The 21,274-nt window shown below is 45.5% G+C and overlaps 1 long non-coding RNA gene across 1 annotated transcript; it reads left to right on the forward strand.

Moving 5' to 3' along the window:
- The first annotated feature begins 4,438 nt into the window (after positions 1 to 4,438).
- On the forward strand, positions 4,439 to 19,385 carry LOC130597434 (uncharacterized). Its single transcript, XR_008971780.1, has 2 exons — positions 4,439 to 4,509; positions 19,210 to 19,385. It is a non-coding gene; the product is annotated as an uncharacterized LOC130597434 (long non-coding RNA).
- Positions 19,386 to 21,274: the final 1,889 nt, after the last annotated feature.

Here is a 21,274-nt window from a genome sequence, read left to right on the forward strand (position 1 = left end):
TGTCCTCTCAGAGTTGTCTCAATAGGTAATAGGTATGTGGTCATAGCACCACGATTCCTCAGGGGAATTTTGGAGAGCAATAGATCTCCACGTGGTCCTGCCTAGGAAACAGTAAGAAAAGGCTTAGAAAGAGTGCAAACGCTTTGCATGTGTGTTATGGTGCATTAAAGATGGATTGCACTTGTGCTTGGTGATTTCAAAGGGCTTACTCATTATTTTTGTGTTGGTTCCACATTTTTGAGCGTGTTCATATCTTAGCTCATCAGAGTTTATCCAGCTGGGGCCAAAAATATCCCTAGCATAATGAGTTCGTTCATCCAAGCCCAAAACCTTCATTTCCCAATTCAAATACATATCCACCATCAGCGTATTTGAAGGGAACGTGGTCCTCGGTATCATTTTGGGTGACACTGCTGAATTCAGGCTTCCTTGCACCCTGGCACTCTGCATCCAATCGCTATAAATATGAGCAACAATTATACATCCTTTCTTTTCCCTTTTTATGGGTGTGCAAGGACAATAACTTAAAGCACTTGCTGCTATTCAGCACAAAAACAAATAACAGAACAACTTCGGCTGTGATGCATTTCAACAGCATAACTTAGACATGACACTGTTATATTAAGTTATAAATATCTATCACTTGACAATGCCAGGGAAAAGGAGTATTAAGAGAAAAGGGAAAAAAGCCCAAACCCTGACTTGTGGTTGCTATAGCAATTAACAATAGGCGTCCTTCTTCGGGAGCCAGAGATGCTGATGCAGCTAAAAGAAATGTTGTGTATGGCCATGGTGGGGACGGTGACAGATTAGGGAGTAGTGGCCTTGAGCCTTGGTGTAATCCAATTCTAAATAAATCATAAATCTAAGTGCAGACTGGCAAGCTGGAGGGAATATCAATGTGAGGAGGGTGAGAGCAGGGTAGTTTTAGTTTTGGATGGGGCAGAGGTGAGGAGAGAGGAATAGTAGGATAGATGTGCAAATCCAGATGGAGAGGGCTGTGAGGTGGATTTTTTTGGCAAAGGACACAGCTAGCCTGCAATCACAGCCTCTCCCTGGTCCCTTATGGGATTCCTTCCTGTAGGAGCTCTTGTATCCTCTAAGCACCATGGTCCTCTTCGTTTCAGGGCTGATTATAAGCCTTAAAGCTAAAGGAAGAAGAGATGTACTAAGGAAATTCATAGCTTCCTTTCCATCGTGGGATGTGGCCTGTGTAATCCATCACCTTCCACCTTAGGCCAGTCTACGCCGTTACCAGGTTTGTGAGTCCTCTGGGCCCAGGCCTTTATGGAATCATGCCAAGATCCCCACGGGAGCTCTTGCTGTCACACAACGCAGGGCAGGACCACACAGTTTGTGCTTACTGTTGGGCTGAAGAAAATCCTCTGTCCTGTGGAAAATATACCAAACAAGGCTAACAGTGATCCTGTGTCTTCAATCCCAACATGTAGATTCAGCCTTGATATGGAGTGGAAAATAAAAATGAAGACAGCTCAGTCAACAGCATGTCTCAGAAATTAATGAGCCCCTTTGCCTCCAACACCTGATAATTACATCTTTCAATTAAATGAACTCTCTCCCTGTCCAAGTCCTTATAAATTAACTTCAAGTGATACATCTTCGTGGGCTGCCAAAGCTTCCTTATGCCAAAATCTGTGCAAGCTTCCAGGCCCTTGCAATGATGGAGAATTATAGGCCCAGATGAAACTAAAGGATTTAGTCCAGCCCAACTCCTAGGTTAATGCCACAAGCAGAGTCCGTGGCTCTGGTTCAGCACCTCGTCTCCCTGTGAAATGAAGAACAAAAGAGCTTAGAGGCCAGCCTGGGAATGACATGTATGGAGATGTTTCAGTCCCATCATTTGCTTGGGCTTCTTATGGGAAGTCTGGGACTTCTTTGACTCAAAACACAGCTTTCCTGTGCCTGCTTAGAGATGAGGACCTTCAGCGAGGTGGTGGAGTGATGGACTCCACTTTCAGGGGGGGAATTTGTGCCATTATAGACAAATGGTTACAGCAAAAGGCACTTGCTAGAGAGGAGAGACTCCTGTCACTGTGCTGAGGCCTATTTCCATACTCTGCAATTACAGTTTGGGTACAGAGGTGCACTGAGTTATGTGTTCAATTTTGTGATGAGATCACGTGTGCTCAGAGCTGGGGAAGACAGATGAGTTTCCGTCTCCTCCTCCACTCAAACGTGTCCTACAGTATTTCTAAGGCTCCCAGTACCCATTTCATCACCTTCAGCCTGGAGAAAATCCATGCATAAAGCTGGGGCTCCTGGTCTGATTCACTTTGGTGCACACACAAAGACATGCTGAGTGTAGGGAGAGGGGCTGCCGATAGAGATCCCACCCCAGCAGGCTGAATGCTACAAACCCAGACAACTGCTCCTTTCTCTTTCTGTTCTCCCCTTCCTTTAAGTAACCGAGTGCAATCAGCGCAGTCTAAAGCCAGGTTTTTGTAAGCTAGCAATAAATCCAACCAGCTTTCCCAAAGCACAGCAGGCAGGTGATGCAGTCACCTAATTCAGCCCCAACTCACTGGCCAATGGCTAGGAACGCTGAGGATGTATTCCCTCTCAAACCCACCCAGGCTTTTATTCCTGCTTGCGCAGATGCGCGCCATTTCAGTTAAGGCAATTAGCAGTGACCAAGGGCAACTGCAAAGCTCCAATTAAGCCAGCACAAAAGCTAACACGATCAACAACGTCGTGGAGCAGGTTGGAACATGTATCCCCGACAGCAGCTATCTGCCAGATTAAAGGTTTTATACACTCTCTGTTGTCTCCTTCCAGACCTACAATCTCTCCTCTTTCAATTGACCAAATGCTAATCTCCAGTCTTTGTGTCTTCTCATTAATTTACCCCGTGATAGGGGCCTCAGGGGAAGATCCTAGCTTTTCTCCTATCTTTCTGTCCTATTTAAACTGTAGCCTGCAGCCACAGTGCCACTGTGCCCTATTCCCCTTCATTTCCTTAGGGATAACCTCTGAGTGTGATTTAGGCTTTGGTGACCTTTTCTTAGCCGTGACTGGTGCTAGACTGAATGTTTGCTGTTTGCTCTGGCAGGCTGTGAAGGAAAGGAGTGGGAATGGGAACAGACTGCAGAAGAGCAGTCAGGGAGGAAACTGGTCCTTTGCTCAGGCACAGTGATTTCCTGCTGGGATGATTTGGGATGGGTCCTACTTTGGGGGATGTGTGTGTGGAAGGGGCTGCCTCAAGCCCTCCAGCAGAGATCCATGGATATTTGGGGGGAGAAGGGATTGCTTTTTGTAAGATGTGCTCTGGATTTCTACACCTGTGAAAAGTGGGAAGCGCCTTTACCTGGAGCCTGAGCCTGGGGTTTCTTTCTAATGGTAGTTAAGATTCTGCTAGTAAATATACAACGTATACGTGTACGTTGAGCTCAATCATTTAGTGTTGAGAGACATAGTAAAGGTAGGTACCAGCAATGGTGTCTGAGCTCTGACTTTGACTAATTTTGTCTCAGACCACCTAGACGTAGGCAAGGCACTCGCAGCTCCTTCTCAGTGATTTGACCCATGTGTTTGGACTCCATCCCATCCATACTTCATATCTGGCAGCTCTGAAACACTCCAGACAAGCTGTTGCTTGCAGCCTAAAAAACGCTTGTATTGGGATTTGTCATTAACAGGACACTGCATCAAAGCGAAGGCAGAGACTGGCACAGATTTCCTCTTTCAGGCAGAGACTGTGGAAGGAGGGACAGCTAATGGCAGGGAACCTTTCTGAGGAGGGGGGAAGACTATTACAGGGACATGACTGCACCTGGGTATTGGTTCACATCTGGCAGAGACTGGTAATGAGTCACAGTGATAGGCCCCTGGCAGCAGTTCAGTGGCCTGAGCTAAATGGTCAGGTCAGATCCTGATGCAGTTTGACTTTGGTTCTTACTTGGACCCCTACTTACATAGCAAAAGCCACTACTACATTTAGTGTTAACTGGTGTCCTCCTTAGCAGTTAAGGATGAAAAGCCACTTGCTGTATAGGCCCAAGCAGTGAACTCATTTCCTTAAAGGTGGGTGCTCTAATTCAGGGTTGATAGGCAGCTGAGGTAAGGTATTTGCTACCTGCTTGGAGGATATGTAGGAATTTCAAGGCTAGAGTCCAGAAACCCTCCACATATTCTCTTAAAAAGAACATCCTTTGTTTTGGGTATGATTGTGAAGGGAGAAAATCAGAGCATGCATTTAATGCAGAGAAATGTCCTTCTGTAGCTTTTGCACCTTTTAGCTGTGCTTAGCTTTCCCTTACTGTATCAGGTTCTCTTGTGTGTTAGCACTGAGGATAAAACCCATGAAATCCCTCTCTTGATGTTTGTACTTTGTCCCAAGTTAACGCAGACAAAGCGGCTGTCACGAGCTGCTAGAATGGAAATTAATTTTAAAAGCATCATCATTTATCATTTTTGTAGTAAAAAAAAAAGCGCAACTACTGAGATTGGAGCAGTTGTGGCAGCAACTTCCTGCACAAGAATTGGCAGAAGGTTCTCGCAAAAGGGTAATGATATTAAAGTACTCAAAGAAATTCCAGGCAAAAACCCCAAGGCCCTACTGCAAGTAAGCTGCACTGGAGCTTTTACTTGTGGTGTGGGACTTGCCTCTCACAGTTTGAGCCACCCAGAAGTCAGGCATTGACAATATGGCATGGGGGTTGGAACTAGGTGGTCTTCAGGTCCTTTCCAACCCTAACTGTGATTCTATGATGGCTATCTGATCTGTATTTGGAGTCGACTGAGAGAGACAGGTATGTTTAGAGGGCAACTCTCTGTATCAACAAGTGATGTTTGAAATAGATGGAATGGGTATTTTCTTTCTTGAGAGCCGGAAGGATGGTTTCTACAGAAATGCTTTGATTTGCAACATTAGCAATGGTAGTATTGATATTATTGATAAATGCAGCTATTCCTGATTGAAATAGGGATCAATTCAAGAGCAATGTGGGTCCAACCTACCAAGTGTGTCAAAGACCTACCAGAGGCTCCAGCTGGGCATGGTTTGAACAACATAGCCATGAGCTGGAAGAGCAAACACCCACCAACATACGTGCACTGTCTGCAGGGATCAGGAGCAGCCCACGGGTCACTTTGTTCTGCCACAAGTGGCCACTGGCAGAGGCGATGCTGTGAGCTGGAGCCGGTTTATCTCTGATTGAGCCAGGAGCCTCATTTCATTTCTGATCTAGACTGCCACTCCAGAGGAGCTCATTAAATTGAGCATAACACATCTTCTTCCTTTACTTACTTGCTTACTCTTTTCCCCCTGTGTGGAATGAGTTAAAGGCCCCTCATTTCTCATCCATTCTTTCTATTAGAATCTTATCTCATTCCAGTCCTCCCCCTCCTCTCACACACTCCTCCTTTCCTCACACACATCTACTTGCTCCCTCCAGGAAGCCAGCTAATTATTTCCTGAATGCCCCCAGTGTTATTTTGCCTTGAGAACCTCTCCTGCTGGGACTTCTCACACGCTTATGATTCTCTGTGTGACAAAAGGTTTCTCAGTTTAGCTTTGAATGGGTATTTCTTTAATTTCGACGTTTAGTCCTTTTGCCTCCTCATCTGCACTTGGGCTGAGAATAGAAACTTCACTTGACATTATCTAAACCATTATCAATTAAATCCCTTCTTAACTGCCCTTTTTTTTGCCTTAAGCTGTGTAAGTTTGGGGTTTTTCCTCTCCTTCTTCATTCCTGCATACCTTTCGTTTGTAGATAAAGCCCTTTGCCCTTCTGAATTAACTTTTTAAATACAACACACCTTTGGGTGTTTTTTTCCTTATTTTTTTTTTTTTTTTTTGAATACCACTGCATTGATCAGACACGAGCACAGGATTCCAGTTTATTCCACACCTGAACTTTGAATTTGTGCACACATCAGTATATTTGCTGTGTGTAATAGAGGTTCTCCAGTTGGGCACGGAGATTCTACTGACGCTGAGTCAGCAGGAGAGTAGCATCAGTCAACTGATGAGTCCTGTGGCTCTAAGTTACCTACAGGCACACACAGAGTGTAAATCTGTACGGAGGCAAAGAAACCCAGCAGTGCTGTGCTCCTCTGTACAGAGAAATCAAAGCAGGCACTTGTCCATAGCCCCTGTGCTAGAGCAGTTTTGACCCGAACTGGTGAATGACGATGCAGGATTTTACCCAAATAATTTCAGATGTTGTTTCACATATTCTCTGGGATGCAGTGACTGCATCAGAGGTTATATGGAGATAACAAAGAAAAGCAAAGATATATCCAATGTGCTTTCACTCGCTATTCAGCAGCCTGCACCACCACTGCACTAACATCAAGATTACTCCTCTCTACATGGAAGAGAGGAGTAATAGCACACATTACGTATTGCATATATATATATATTAGATCTGTATATAGCACAGAATGTGAGGGATGTAATTGTCTGAGTAAGACGAAATATGATCAGCCACGGTGGACTGTAATGGGGTATGCTTGGTCTGGTCATCAAACATGGGCCAGCCAGTCATGACAGCTATAGCTCCGACATAACACATCCCAGCTTACAGTGAAAGCATCCAGCTCATAGTGCAGAGCTGGTGTGGGTGGAGGAATGCCAGAGGTAATGCAGAGTGAGTGATTAAGATCATAAATGCCTCTAGCAAGATGTCTCTAAGGGAAAAATATTGGGGGTGAAACAGTGACAAAAATACACAGAAACCAGGATCTATTAATTCTTACTGAACAATCTGTCTCTTTGACCTTTTGTAGGATATTTTCCCCCCACTGGAATAGAACCCATGCAGAATTATAGTTCTATGAGTAAAAGACATCCAGGTCACATTGCTTTGACCCACGCATGCTTGTGACAACTGGAGGCATGCCAAGTTAAAAGTAGAAGCTACTGAGATTTAACCTAATCATAATAATTCTGCAACAGTTCATAACCAAACACAGAGGGGTTCGGAAGTACCAGGAATTTACGACTTGGAACTTCTTTAAACATGAACCAGCTCCACATTTGTAGAACCAAAGGAGTGGAGAAATTGCAGGTAAGCAGCTGAAATCCAAACCTGCATCTCTCTGTAAGTTTGTCTTTTGGAGATGGCACAAGAAGGAACATTAATTGGTTGCTGTTTCACCTCTTTTCTTTGTTGTATCAGCTGCTAATTCAAGGCCTGTGGCCATGTCATAACCACTTTTATCCAGCTGCTTCAAACCCAAGTCCCAGTGAACCCTTTTGTCATTCAAGCAATGAAGGAGGCTGCCTCCCAGCTCGGCAAAGGCTGCTCAATGTAGCCTCAGAGCACCCTGAAATCTATCTGCGCTAATTAGGGCCTGCTTAAAGGCTCCCAGGCTGCCTTTACTGGTTTGAAATGCAGAGTGGCATGTGAAAGCCCTTATGCTTGGCTCCTGACAGGAGCAAAAGCAAACAACAGGCCCTGCTGTGACCTCCATTTAGGAGACTCATTTACTGCACTGAAGGCATCAATGTCTTGGAAATCAAAAGGGCAAATTAGTTTTGAACCCCGACTGGTTAAGATAGACTTCTCACTGGGACAGTGCTCCTGCCCACCTGGCTAAATGTTCCCTTAATCTTGGCATCTGTGGCGTTTCTTCAGGGAGGTTGGGTAGATGGAGTTTGGAATTGATCTGGGAGTAGGGAGGTAGCACACTGCAGCACTTCTCCAGTTGCCCCTCGTCTCTAACACCAGGTAGGTGCCAGCTGCCAGGTGACTAAACCACACAGCCCTTTTTTTAACTAGTAGTAATAGTTTTCTTTAAGTAAAGGCAGAATCTTGTGCTCTGACCCACCATTGCACTGCCTTTTTCAGCACAACGTGAAAGCTCCGTCCAGTGATGCTGTAAGAGATGTGTTCCATGCCTCCTCCCATGATGCATGCTCATCCCCATAAACCCAGCTTATAGCTGTCCTTAGGGGAAGAAGAGTTCTCTAATTCATCCCTCTTCTCAGCTCCACAGGATCCTAAGACCATCTGTCTATTTTCAGTCAAGTCTACCCAAATTCCCTGCCCACTAGGCATGAAGCCACCAGAGGATCCTTTCCTCCCAAAGTTCAGCCCAGCCATAATTGCTCCCCATGTAAGCCAGCTATTGGAAAATGTGGGTGGAGAATTGGGAGCCTTAGCAAACAAAACTGACAGCATCTTGCCCAGGAATAATAATATGTTTAATGTGTCACCCGTGGGATCTTTTAGTCCTTATGGCAGAAATACCAGCGAAATACTTCCTCTTCCCCATCTGCCCCACTGCCATCCGTTCTTTTCTCTGCCTTTCTCTCTTAATCTTCCTGAGACTCAAGTGCCTATCTCATTAGGAGATATTTATATTTTCCATTCCGCTGGCATATGGTTCTGTGAGCCTTCTCCAGTCTTTCAAGGGGAATCTTAGTTTATTGTATGCTTCTCTCCTCTTGCAGCTCTGTGTCCAAATTCCAGCATTGGATGCTATGAGGTCCTGCCTATCCCCTGGGACTTCTCTCCTGGGGACCCACAGTTCAGTCCAGCAGCGCCAATGGGGAGAGGCAGTGAAGACATTAGGACATTTAGTGTAGATCATCCTTTCTCTCGCTTACCAGAAAGCTGGTGACTGAACAGCCCCATATCTGCTTGGGAAAGAAGTGGGTATTTACCATTAATAATGGTAGCCAAATATAGCCATACTTGACCTGGAAGGGAGTATGGGAAGGAAGGGTACCAAGAGGACCCAAAAGCTGAAAGATAAGCAGATCAGAAAGGTTTTCCTCTTTGATACCTCAGTGTGAATGTTTTAAGCTATTACTTGTCTTTAATTCCCACCTGAAACAGCACAGCACTGCTACACCCAGAGATGCTCTGGGACTGTGCAGCAATGTCACTCTCAGTTTGCAGCTAAGAGACGAGGGAACCTCACCCAGACTGCGCAGTAAGTGACTGTAACGCACCAAATCTGTTAGAAACCCAGACTTCTCAGTCTCCAGAATGATCAAGCAGTTCTTTTATTGCCTGGCCAAAGGGACTACAAGCTGTGAGACCCCTCAGCTCTCTTTTTCCTCCTAGGGTTTGACCATGGCAGTGATGCCATGTAATCACAGTCACGACTAGGACTACCTGTACCAGGTATCAGACTGAATCCAGACCCCTCTAGACCACTCTGAACTCCTGTTTTTCAGCAGCTGGCAGAAGCACCCTGGAAGGTGCTGATGCTGTTTCTAAGGTTGTACACAGGACAGAGAGAGCGCAGGTTTTGGAGAAGACTCTTGCCACTGAGAATCACAGCAGGGAAGCTGATGAGATGAACTGATTTCATATCTGTGAATAACATCTCTGTAAATACTACCAGATGCTCCCATAAACCCTGCTGACATGGCAGCGAGGTTAGGGGATCTAGCTCCCCCCATCACTGTTCCCAGCCTAAGCCCAGAGGCCAAACCAAACCTTGTGTGCCCCCATGCTCTTCCAGGCCCCTCTCGGTGCACAGGCACGATCATGGTTGTTGCACACATGGTAGCACCACCAGCAAGCTCTAATGTGCACACATGATGAATTAAAACACAGACCCCAAAGTGCCTCCCACAAGCTATCCCCTCCTACATCAAGACCTGGCCTAAGCCACGAGGGAAGCAGGAGTGAAGCAGATGGCAGCCTGGCAGAGTGATTAAAGCCCTGGATAACTGTTTTAATGAATTGCCACCCAGCAGATTAAATATTGCAATAGTCAGTCCTATTCTATACCGTCAGTAATCTCAGCCTTATTTACAGCACTGGGGAAATGCCGTGCTCTCCCCTCTGCTGCACTTTGTCAATGCAGGCTGAATTACAAGTCAGGATGGAAAAGAGACCTGTGGGTCTGGTCTGTCACCCAGAGTAGGAGCCACTGGGTACCACAGCTTAGGTAAACACCTTGCAGGAGGAATCAGTGAAGGAGATGGGCAATGGGGGAGCTTCTGACTCATGAGGATATATATGTGTGTGTCCTGTTCAGATTTAGACCTGAACACAGGTATATACATCTCTCCTGTTCCCCTCTTCCCTTTCACCCCATTCAATGCCTCCAGCTAACCCTCCATGTGCAAGACCTGATTTGCAAGTGCAAAATCAAAGCCTTCCCTTGCTGTCCCCCTTCTCTCATTCCTTTACTCTTTACTCTTTACTGGGATATGGGCAGAGGAGCTGATTTGGATTTGCTCTGTTAACAGGACTCCTGTCAGTATATTTTATACAGTTACAGGCTTAACAAGCACAAGAGGAGCTCTGTGAGCACTGGTGCCAAACACTGCTACATCCATCACCCATATGGTGGAGGCTATGCCAGAGTTGTGGTGCTTTCTCTTGTGTCACTTCTACTTTCAAGCATTCCCCCCTGCAGGGCTGGCAACCACCTTTCCATCTTTCCCCAGTGCCTTGCAGGATGCTGAAGAGGAGGTGAATGTGTTGCTGCTATCAGGAGGTGAGCAAGTCCTCGCTGTGCTCTGCTTCTATTTGCAGGCAGTTACCTGCTTGCTTCATCCCTGTAGAGGGATAAGGAGTTCTGAAGACACAAGAACCACTGAGTTATGGTGTCTTGGTGTCTAATAAGGCATAAGCTCCAGCTGAAGATTTCACGTGTTTTAACAGAGTGCTGTTGCTGAGGAATCTCTAAGCAAGGCTTGACATAGGTGTAATGGGCTTTGAAGGTATTCTTGAGCCTGGAATCTGGGGAGAAAATTTATCTTAGGGCATCCTGCTGGCAGAACTCAGTGTCTAAAAGCAGAAGTGACTGGAAGTGAAAAATAGAGCCAGGATTTTCATCCAGGACTTCCTATGTGCTGTGCTCTGTGAGGTTCATAGAGGGAGTGCAGCCTGTCCAGATTTACACGTGCAGAGGGACAAGCACATAATCCAGGTCTTGTTCACCTCTATTGCCCGGGAGGGTCTGGTGAGTACATTGGGTTTTCTGGCTGATCCCCAGACCCACCAAGGCTACAGCATCTCTTCCAATGGACCAAGACCTGGAGAACAGGCCATGAAGCATCCCTTCCCTTTGGATTAGTTTTAGAGCAACCTTCCCAACTAAATGCTTCTCAAATCTGATGCCTTTCTTCAAAACCTCCAGGTGCCAACAAAAGCACTGGGAGGTTTTTTGGCTGCAAGCAAGCCCAGAAAGCTTAGATGGTTGTTTTGAGACCAGCTGTGCTGGTTTTCCATTCACTCATAACTGTTGTGAACAGTGAGACCGGTTGCAGAACACAGGAACCAGTGTCCATTCCCTGCACTTCAGCTGCATGTCCAGTGAAACCTTGGGAATAGTTCCATGCCGTGGTTATTTAGATTTGCCACTGGTTCTGAACTTGTGTGTGCTGTTGCTAATACCCCATTCCTAAACTGTACTTTACATGGGCATCATTTGCATTGTTGAACAGCTGTTAACCTCTCTCAACTGCTTGCCTGCCATATTGCATAGATAATAATAGCTAATCCATATTAATTATAAAAACACAAATTGCCTCCTAAATCAGGCAAAGTTTTGTGAGCAATACAAACCAATGGGTGCCAAGAACTGTTAGCGTTACGCCCGACACCTCATCCTCTGGCTGTCATGTCATGAATAAAGAAGAGCCCACAGCACAAGTTAAGGCTGGCATCTGAGCTTTAATAGCCTGCAGCCACTGCCATTAACCCTCCAGCTATGATTTCATCACATCTCACAAGCTAAACGGTGCTGGGTCAGTAAGAAACCTCTATGGAGAGATTGCTGCAGGAAGTGGGACTGCAATTATTAGTCACTACCTGGTGTTTGTTGGCAGCGGATCTACGCTGGACTAACCCCATCTTGTGGTGCTGATGGGCGCTGGCTGACCTGGTTTGGAAGAAAACACTGATTTCCACCCTCTTTTGGTTTGAAGGCCTCTAAAGCTTTGCCTGCTGGAGGTGGAAGTCTCGAATAGGCCACTTCGAGTTGGCTCACTTTGCTCTATTGCTTTTGTCAAAAACAGCCTATGGATGCTCCAGCTCCTGTGATCCAGGCTGGAAATTTCTGCTCGAAAGCTATCTATGTGTGGTCATTCATTCTATTCCACCTCCCTATTAAGGAATTAAGTGTTGTTCCTGTATCTGACTACTGTCTGTCTTCTCCCCAGTCTCCCCTTCACAATTTCAGATGGGCATGTTGTTTCTTTCCTCCTCTGTGCTGTAACACTGTGTAAAACAGTCATCAGAAAGGTCTTGGGTTTCTTTCTAGAGATGACTGCATTTCCACGCAATGGCTGGAAAGTTTTTAGGGCAGTTTCTGCTTTTTTTTGGGGGATAACATCTGAAAAATAAAAGTAACATTAATGGCAAAATATCTGGAAAGCAAAAGCAACATAAATGACAAAATTCTCAGCTTTTTTTTTCTGCAGAGTTAAGGGATAACATGAGGATGCTGTACTGCTTCCCCTCCAGGCATATCAGTATAAATGCCAATGAGATCTTACCTGTAGGTAAACTGGTATACTGTGAAGTCTCCTGCACAAAGAGGGCTCTGATTGGAAAAAACAACTTCATCACAATAATTCTTAAGCTGGGGATAGCAATTTTGATTTTCATGATGGCTAAAAATGATCATATTTGCCCTTTCCCCTGCAAATTACGATGCCTTTTTCTTAACAGCATTGATTTCCTTTAACATTTCCAAAAAAGAGAAGAGTAATTTCTGGAGAGTCGAGCCACTGAAAGACCCTAATAGTTTGCAATACAGATGATCACAGGACTGAGGGCTCATTCGTACAGATTTCATTTCATTCTCGATGCCCATTCTTACAGGTTTCAAGAGGCAGATTATCAAGCAGAAAGAAACCATCACTGATACTGAGAAAACGTTTAGGATTTAGACAATTCAGCCCAGATTTGTACCAAAGAACCCCAAACCCAGGCTTGCTGTGTAGGTATAAATATTAGCAGTATAATGCAACTTCAGTGTCTCCAAACGCATGAGGACAGGGATGGGAATTGCAGGTTGTCTCAGACCCTGATGCCATCTGTAGTTTTAAACTGCTCTAATGAAGATTTTTAGTTAATAAATCCTGACTTTTCCCTCACCCCATGCACACGTGGAAGGTACAAGGCACAGAATTCATTTGGGAATAACACATTACACAGAGCTTCTACGGCTCCATCCTGAAATCAGATCCACGTATGTGAGTGCTCTTTGCCTCTGCTTTTCTTCCCCTCATACCAAAAAACACTGAAGGAAAACTCAGCAGAGCCTTCCTTGCTGCTTCTGGTCAGCTGAAATTCTTCTTCCTGTGAGCCTGAGCCCTGCGTTAAGGCTTTGGAGGGAACACAGGAAAGATGCTGCACACCAAATTGAAGTAGTTCTGCAGGAAAGCTGTTGGGCAAGGAACAGATTTATTAGACAGAGGGAAATCTATAGGTGGGATTTGAAAACTAGATCAAGAGGATCACTGGGAAATATGCAGTAAGGAGCAATCTTACCTTGGGAAAACGGGGAGGAAAAAGGATCTAGTTACATTCTGATGCTGGCTCCTGCTTTCCCGCAATAATGAACGGGAGACATGTTCTCTAACAGCTCTTCAGCCTGTTCCTGCTTCTCCCAGAGCTCTGTGCAAGAAAACCCAGGGTAGTGACTGGGTTTGGTGCTGTATTTTCCTCCTTAAAACCGAGTGTGACTCCTGTGTGCCTTGTTTGAGGGCCAGTAGAGGGAGACAAGCCTCTGAGCTTAATTCCTGCCTGTTTTCTCCAAGTTCTCAGGTTCTTTCTTCCTCCTTCTGCATTATTATTATTGGGGTTGAAATTTTGTTTTCATGAAAAAGAGCTTTAAATGACCCTCACCTTGATGTTACCAAGAGGATCAGATCCCAAATGCTACGGGGAGGTTTGGGTGAGTGAACACATGGCAACAATCCTCCTGTGGCAATAATACAAGGAGCAAATTGGCCCATGCAGGGGCTCTGAATGCAGCCCAGTATGAGTTTTCTGTGTGAGGAAGCCTCTTCTGCATCCATGCATATGTATAGGCTTACCAGAAGCCTGGGTCTGATGGCAGATGCACAGGCATCAAGTTCCTCAGGATCTGGTGTAAAACTGCCAATTGGATCCTTAAAACATCATTTCTTCCTGGCTCACAGCAGCTATAGCATAACCAGAGGACAAATGGGAAGCTGTGAAGATTGTTGGGAGATGGCGATCACCACAAGGGGATAACCCTGGGGAGGGATGGGATGTCTGGCCCAATTTCAACCCAAAGCTGTCTGTTCCTATTCCTTTCTTTTTCTTTCCTGTTCTTCTAAGCAAGTGTGTGTGTTTGGAAGGGGGGGGGGGGTTAGAAACACACATCATTGCGTGCATGGGTGTTGTATGGCTTTTGGAGTGCCACATGGAAGTGACTTGTCTGCAAGGACGGGAAGGCAGTGCTAAAAGCAGCATGTCCCAAGACTGGGGCTTGCATAGAGAAGGTGTTTTGCAGCATGAAAAAGCATGTGGTGGGGAAGCAGAGATGGTTGTCAGTGCCCAGTATGTCCCAAAGGGCCTTCTCTGAGTGTTGCTACGGGTGGCCACACAAAGCTGGAAGCCCCTGAGCATATGTGGGATGTGCATCCTCTGCATCTCCATGCACACATCATAAAATCAAAGAATGATAGAATGCTTTGGGTTGGAACGGACCTTAAGATCATCCAGTTTCAACCCCCTGCACGAGCAGGGACACCTCACCCTAGACTATGTTTCCCAGGGCTCTGTCAAACCTTCAGCATCTTCAGATGAAACCCTTTCAGAGCATGTGATGGTGGCAACCACAACAGTTTTGTGTGTGTGCATGTGAAGTCCCATTGAGTCCCTGTTCATTTGAGCTGGGGAGTAGCAGATTTCAGCTTGGGTATCACACGTGAGTTTTGACTGTGTCGCCTCCAAGTCCTCAGCAGAAATTTGGGCAGATAAGGCTGGGTAGCAGCTGGGAGTCCAACACAACCAGGGACAACAAAGGATGAAAGGCACCAAGCAAATGAAACAAGCTTTTGAAGTCCTTGCAGAAACAGCCCTTCACTGTATTTAGTGAACCTCACGACTCCAGCAGAATAAAACTGTCGTCACTGGAGGGAAAAGAGGAGAAGTTGCCCTGAATGAAAATAATACAGAGAACAGCACAGATGAAGAGAAAGAGGGAATGCATGGTGGAGAGGACAGCATCTTAACAGCATCTCTGTGCCTGTCACCTGCTAAAATCAGCCTATGTTTCCTCATCCCCTTTGGCGGGTGTTAGATCTGCTGGTTGGGTGCCCCTGTGAGCTCTGGGAAGCATGAACCTCTCACCTATAGTGGCACATGGCCCTTATAGACTTCCCTGCAGCTCTGAGATGCTTTACACTCGCATAGCTTTGGCCTCTGAGGATGCTGTCCTCAACCCTGTTGCTTCCGGAAAGGGAGCGAGAGTAGAAGGGGGTTGCCTGGGAGATCCTGCCAGGAATATGCTTCAGCAGGACAAAATCCAGCATTCGTTTGGCTGCTTCAAAGGGTGCAAATTTGATGAGAACCTGGGCGAATGCCTACTTCATCTTCATCTCCTCTTCAGGGGTGTTCACACAGCAGCCTTGAGGGTTCCTGCTACCTGTGAACATTGTATTATCAATTACCCTCATTAGAGGTTGGCACCTGCTTGACACCAAGTATTTTTCAGTAATATTTAACCTTTTTCTTGCCAGGCCCTGGAGCCAATGCTCACAGAAGCTTTCCTTCAACGGACAGCAAAACAGGAAAGAACAAAAAAGAGAGGAAAAAGGCACACAAGGTTAATGCCAGTTTGATTGGTGGCTGGCTGCAGAGTCTGAAGGTTGCTCTCCATCAGTGCGCGCACGCGAGGACCTGTGTTTGCATGGAAGGTATTAAGCACAAGGGAGGTGGTCAGGCCCTCACCTTGTGGATTTAATCACTTCTGTGCCTGAGTGCCATGCAGGGCCTTGGCAGCCACATCTCCCTCCTTTCAGCTCACAGCAGCTCACCTGCTTAATATCACTTGCAGCGTGATATGCAGAATGAGGTAGGAGTAGCATAGATAAGCATATAACCATAAGATTAGATTTGTTTCCCACAAGCATGCAGACAGGCAGCTTCAATCATACTGGTGTCTGCAGAGAGTTAAAACAAAAGGGGCAGCAACACTGTCAAAGGCAGCTAGTGTTGAAATAGCTAATAATGACAATAAGACTTTCAATTTATCTATAATCTTTTCAGTAACAGTTATCATTGTACTATCCTGCCACCTCCCACACATTAATGGGTTTATCTGTACAAGCCCACTATGATTGGGAAGGATTATCCTCCCTCCTGACAGATGGGGAGGGAAGGCTTTCGGAAAGGTAAGATCACACATCGCAACCGCAGCCAGACAGGAAAGGAAGACCTGGGAGCTCTGAGTCAACAGCATGACTCCGAGTTTCTCAATGCTTTCCAGGTCAAACACTGCTTATTCAAAGCACAACCATTTTGCTACCTCTCCTCAGCTGCAAAGAGGAGTAAAAAAATCTACCCCTGATAAGCTCATAGCGATGCGTGGCGAAGATGGGTTTGTGTTTGTGAATGTGTTTGCTTGTGTGTGTATGCATTTGGAGAGGCTGACGAAGATTACTCTGGAGCATTAGGCTGTTTTCTCTGGTTTAGATTGTAATCATATTTTCCACACTTTCAGAGGCCCCTGACTGTTTATTGTGCCCCTCCTGGGGGTTGTGACGTTCTGAAAGGGAAAACTGATCCGATGTGTGCATTGCACAGGGAAGAGAAGCTGTTCGTAAGGACCATGAGCTGCTTTAGAGCAGAAAGAGGCATTTTCTAACACCTTCACAAGGTATTTGAGGCCTCTCCTGGCCAACAGGCCACATACGTTGCAGAGTAAAGTCTAAACTTAAGCCCTGGCATCTTGAGAAGCTGTTTGTATTTGCCACGCTGCTGTTGACTTGGGTACATAGGATGCATCGCACAGGGAAGTGAAGCCGATCCTAAGGACAGTGGCTATATGGGATGTTTTAGATCAGAAAGAGGCATTTTTTAACACTTTCTCAGGATATTTGAGGCCTCTGCTACGTTGGCCATATATTTTGTAGAGTGAAGTCTAAACTTAAGCCCTGGCATCTCAGGAAGCTCCTTGTATTTGCCACACTGCTGTTGTCTTGGGTACATAGGATGCAGCCCTGGAAAGGCATATAGACCTCTGAAAAATATCTGTTCAGGAAGAGGTTTTCCACAGCATCTATAAAACATTCATGACACCTCCATTGTGCTGTAAATCCTTAGCAGGAGTTGATAACAGTGCATGAATTTTTAATGTAACATTTATAAATGGTTATTAAAACTATCCTTAAAGTAAAGTGTCAGTTTATTTTTAATTAACTGTTGGCTATTTAAGCTCCTGATGGCTCCAGGGCAGATCAACAGTCCAACAAGTTAATATTCCACGTTAACCCTTCGTGTGTTGCCTCTTTGGATGAGGAGGATGAAGATGCATATACAGGATCAACAATGAGATCCTCACTCACTGAAGAGAAATGTCATAATTTCATAGAATGGGCTTTCTTAGTGTTCTGTTTAAGACAGTTTAGAAGCTGTGGAAGGATTTATTTCCTGCATATTGAACAGATATAGATAAATAGCAGAGCTGGGTGATTCTTCTTAGGAAAAAAAACTACCTATTTTCATAGCACTGGTGAGAAGAAATTTCCATTGAAGTCAATGAGCTTGGATCAAACACTTCGAATTGCACCAGCTGCAGTTTCAAGCAACCCACGTATGAAGAGCTGCAGCACTCTCAGATGTGTGAATACAGGTTCAGTTGCAAATGACTTAAATTGACTGTGCAGTTCGAGATTTAGCATTGTGAAACCTGGAACAGTTTACATAGCAAAAAGTGTGCTGCTCAGAGGGCTTCATCCTCAAGAGCAGCTTGGAAAGTGTGAGGATGGAGCTGATGGAGAGTTTTCATAGAAGCATAGAATCACAGAATGGTTTGGGTTGGAAAGGACCTTAAGATCACCCAGTTCCAACCCCCTGCCATAGGCAGGGACGTCTCACACTAGACCATGTTATCCAAGTCTCTGTCCAACCTGGCTTTGAGCACTCCCAGGGATGGGGCATTTACCACTTCCTTGGGCACCCTGTGCCAGTGCCTCAGCATCCTCACAGTAAAGAACTTCTTTCTTATATCTAACCTGAACTTCCCCTGTTTCAGTCTGAACCCATCACCCCTTGTGCTATCACTACAGTCCCTGATGGAAGAGCCCCTCTTCAGCATCCTTGTATCCCCCTTCAGACACTGGAAGCTGCTCTGAGGTCTTCATGCATCTTCTCTTCTCCAGGGTGAACAGCCCTGACTTTCTCAGCCTGTCTTCAAACAGGAAGTGCTCCAGCCCCCTAATTATTATTAACTTTTAATTATTTCATATAATTTATGTTACTTAACTGACGATTTTTTAAGTTTTCAAATTAAATTATTCTTCAGCATGTGACACATGTTTTGCATTTGTTGCTGTCATTGGAATTAGTGACAGATTTCACAGATATTATGTCTTCTGTAATTGTTGATCTAATTTGTGGGAAGGCTCCTGTGTTCTTCTTTGAAAATGAAGGTCAAGCCAATGCATCCCCACAAAGCAGATTAGTTTCAGTGTCATTAACATGCAAAAAAGGTTCAGTTCATAGCAGTTTTGTCACTTAAATGACAATTTTTAGCCCCAGTCTGAAGCACAGAGACATTTGTGGGGGCACCAGAGGGCTTTGGGTTGTTGTGCTCCTGAACAGTGAAGTCCTGGTGCATCTCTTTGCTTCCTTTTCCTGCTCAACTCAGTTATACTCAAGGCTTTTGGGGGCAAAGAGCCAAAGTCTCTCCCTAGGTGGGAATTCATGAAGCTGAACTTTGCATTGCTGGTGTCCCTAGGGCCACCAGCGAAAGGTCGGTGCTTCCAGACACCGCTTCAGAGCTTGTTTCTCTTAGATTTATCAAGATCTGCACCTGGGTGATACCAGCATTAGGTCCCAAAACCTGGAGAGTGTGGATATCCCATACTTTGGCTCAGCTTCCCATGTGGAGAAGCTGGGCTCTCTCTTCATCCCCTGCTTTCTTTGTAAAGCCCATTCTGATCATCACTGCTGTCTCGGTGCCATCTATCACTAGCAGCTAACCCCTGCAACACGCCTGTTGATTGAAGGCTAAATCTCCCTGGGCAAATAATTGTTATTTAAAATAATATTCTATTTTCCTCTCTAGATGCTCCCTTCCCACATGATCAGCCTGAGCTTTGGGAAAGCATGAACTTCAGATCTTCGGAGCATGTAAAGCAACAAGGCATCAAGGCAGCAGTGACACAGGCAGCAATATCCTTCGGTAAATGCCGTTCAATGCAGCAGAGCTTCTTAGCGATTAAAGGAGCCTTGGAAATGTCATTGCCCTGACCAAATGAAATCATTTGTATCTTCTGTCACTGGAATCAAATCCTCTTTCTTTTTATATATATATATATAATTAACTTGCGACTGTGGGAAGGTGGGAGCAAGGATGGGGGTTGAGAAGGGAATTTCATGGGTATTCCAGCTGCAGTATGGAAATGATGGTTGGGTAATTGTGCTCTCTAAATGAACTTGACTCGATGGTTGGTGTCAGGTTTTGTTAAGTGCCCTGGGCCAATGGAGACTAATTAGGAATGCATTAAATATTAAAGCTCTCTGACACTGGGGCATTGACAGTGACAGAAGAAAAGAAATCCCATAACCTAATCTGCACCCAACAGGAGTAATTTATGTTCCCTTCTTTTAACAAAGAAAAATCCAATTATTTGGCCTGCTGGAAAAATGTATTTAAAGGAAAAGTTAATTTAGATGGGGGGGAAAGTATATATGAAAAAATAACACAGATGCTGTCAACACAGCCTGTGAATGTCAGTTCCCCTGAAGTTTTGACTTGGTCGATTGCTTTCATTTATGAACAGGGAGAGTATTTCCCTGTTATGAGGTTGTTGGCTGATTTTGCCATCCCAGAAGCAAAGGGAAGACTGTACTTTCCCTCCTCCGTGGCTTAAGTCAGCTGGATGCATCCAGAGATGGTCCACAGGGGATGCCTGTGGCTATGCAGCAAGGGTTTGGATTGTGCATTGAGGTTTTAGGGTGCTGGCATGGTATCCCTGTGCTGTAAGGGGAGCACTGCAGTGTGCATGCTGCAGTATGGGTGTGCTTAAGCAGGGCACTTTGGAGGTGAGGCATGTACAAAGCTTTCAGAAAGTCTAGCAATTAAATTCTATTCCCATCTCTGTAACAGAAACCAGCCCTAACATCTCCACCTCCACACTTTGCTGTGCCCACCAGTTTCCAGGGCAATTTTGTCTGACCTTTAGTTAAATGTCCTGCTCTACCAGGCAGCTCATTTCTGCTGGTCTGTCTACTTATGCAATCTAATCAAATCCAGAATGGAATATAATCAGCCTCATCTTGTAACAGCAACTTGCACAAATACCCGTCTCGCTGTCTGCCACCCTGTCTATACGTCTATCTAATCTCATCTGCCGGCCCGATGCTGTCACTGGGGGTTTTAGCAGTTGCCTGCCAGATTTGAAGGAAACTGCTGGTTGGATATCCAAGCCCCTAGACCCTAAGTAAAGTGATGGGTGGGAAAATAAAGGTGGTTAAAGCACATATTGTCCACCCTGCGGATGCAGCGGAGCATCCCTCTCTGCAGCATGCAGGGGTGTGTATGGTACTTGGTCACACGTGTACACAAACACAACTGGTGCCTTCCTCTAGTCCCTTGTCCTCTGTTCCCCCCCCTCATTTCCAACAACAACAACAAAAAAAGCCCATTTATTTATGAAATTACCAGAAGCCCATTTTCTAAAGGAACTTGGTTGCCATGGGTTACCTGATGCTTATCTGCCACCGGTGTTATTTTGCTAACTGCAGCCATTACTGCGAGAGCCTAAAGAAGCAAAGCTAGGATAGCTGAGCACTGCCTGCTATCCATGGAATAGCAGGGAATGTGTTCCCTAGGGGAGCTGGAAGTCAGCTTCTCCAGAGCCTGGAGTTTCTTGTGCCGTTGGGGTTCAGAGTCCATCAGCAGCACATCTCTGCAGCAGGCTGGTGCTGAATACAAACTTATTTTGCAATGGGAGCAGAGAGGACCGAGCTGGGGAAGGGAAGGCAGGTGGAGCATCTGAGATGCCCAAGAATGAATTTAGGGGGTTTATTCAGATAGTAGGAATACTCTGAAATGGGCAGGGAACATGGGTAGGAAAATCTGCTGTACAGACCAATGCTGTGACTGTGCTGCACTTGACATTCATGTG

Source organism: Pezoporus wallicus, unplaced genomic scaffold (genome assembly GCF_028554395.1).
Source record: "Pezoporus wallicus isolate ANWC-B61680 ecotype Strahan unplaced genomic scaffold, APGP_CSIRO_Pwel_v1 contig_4684, whole genome shotgun sequence".
Taxonomy (NCBI): domain Eukaryota; kingdom Metazoa; phylum Chordata; class Aves; order Psittaciformes; family Psittacidae; genus Pezoporus; species Pezoporus wallicus.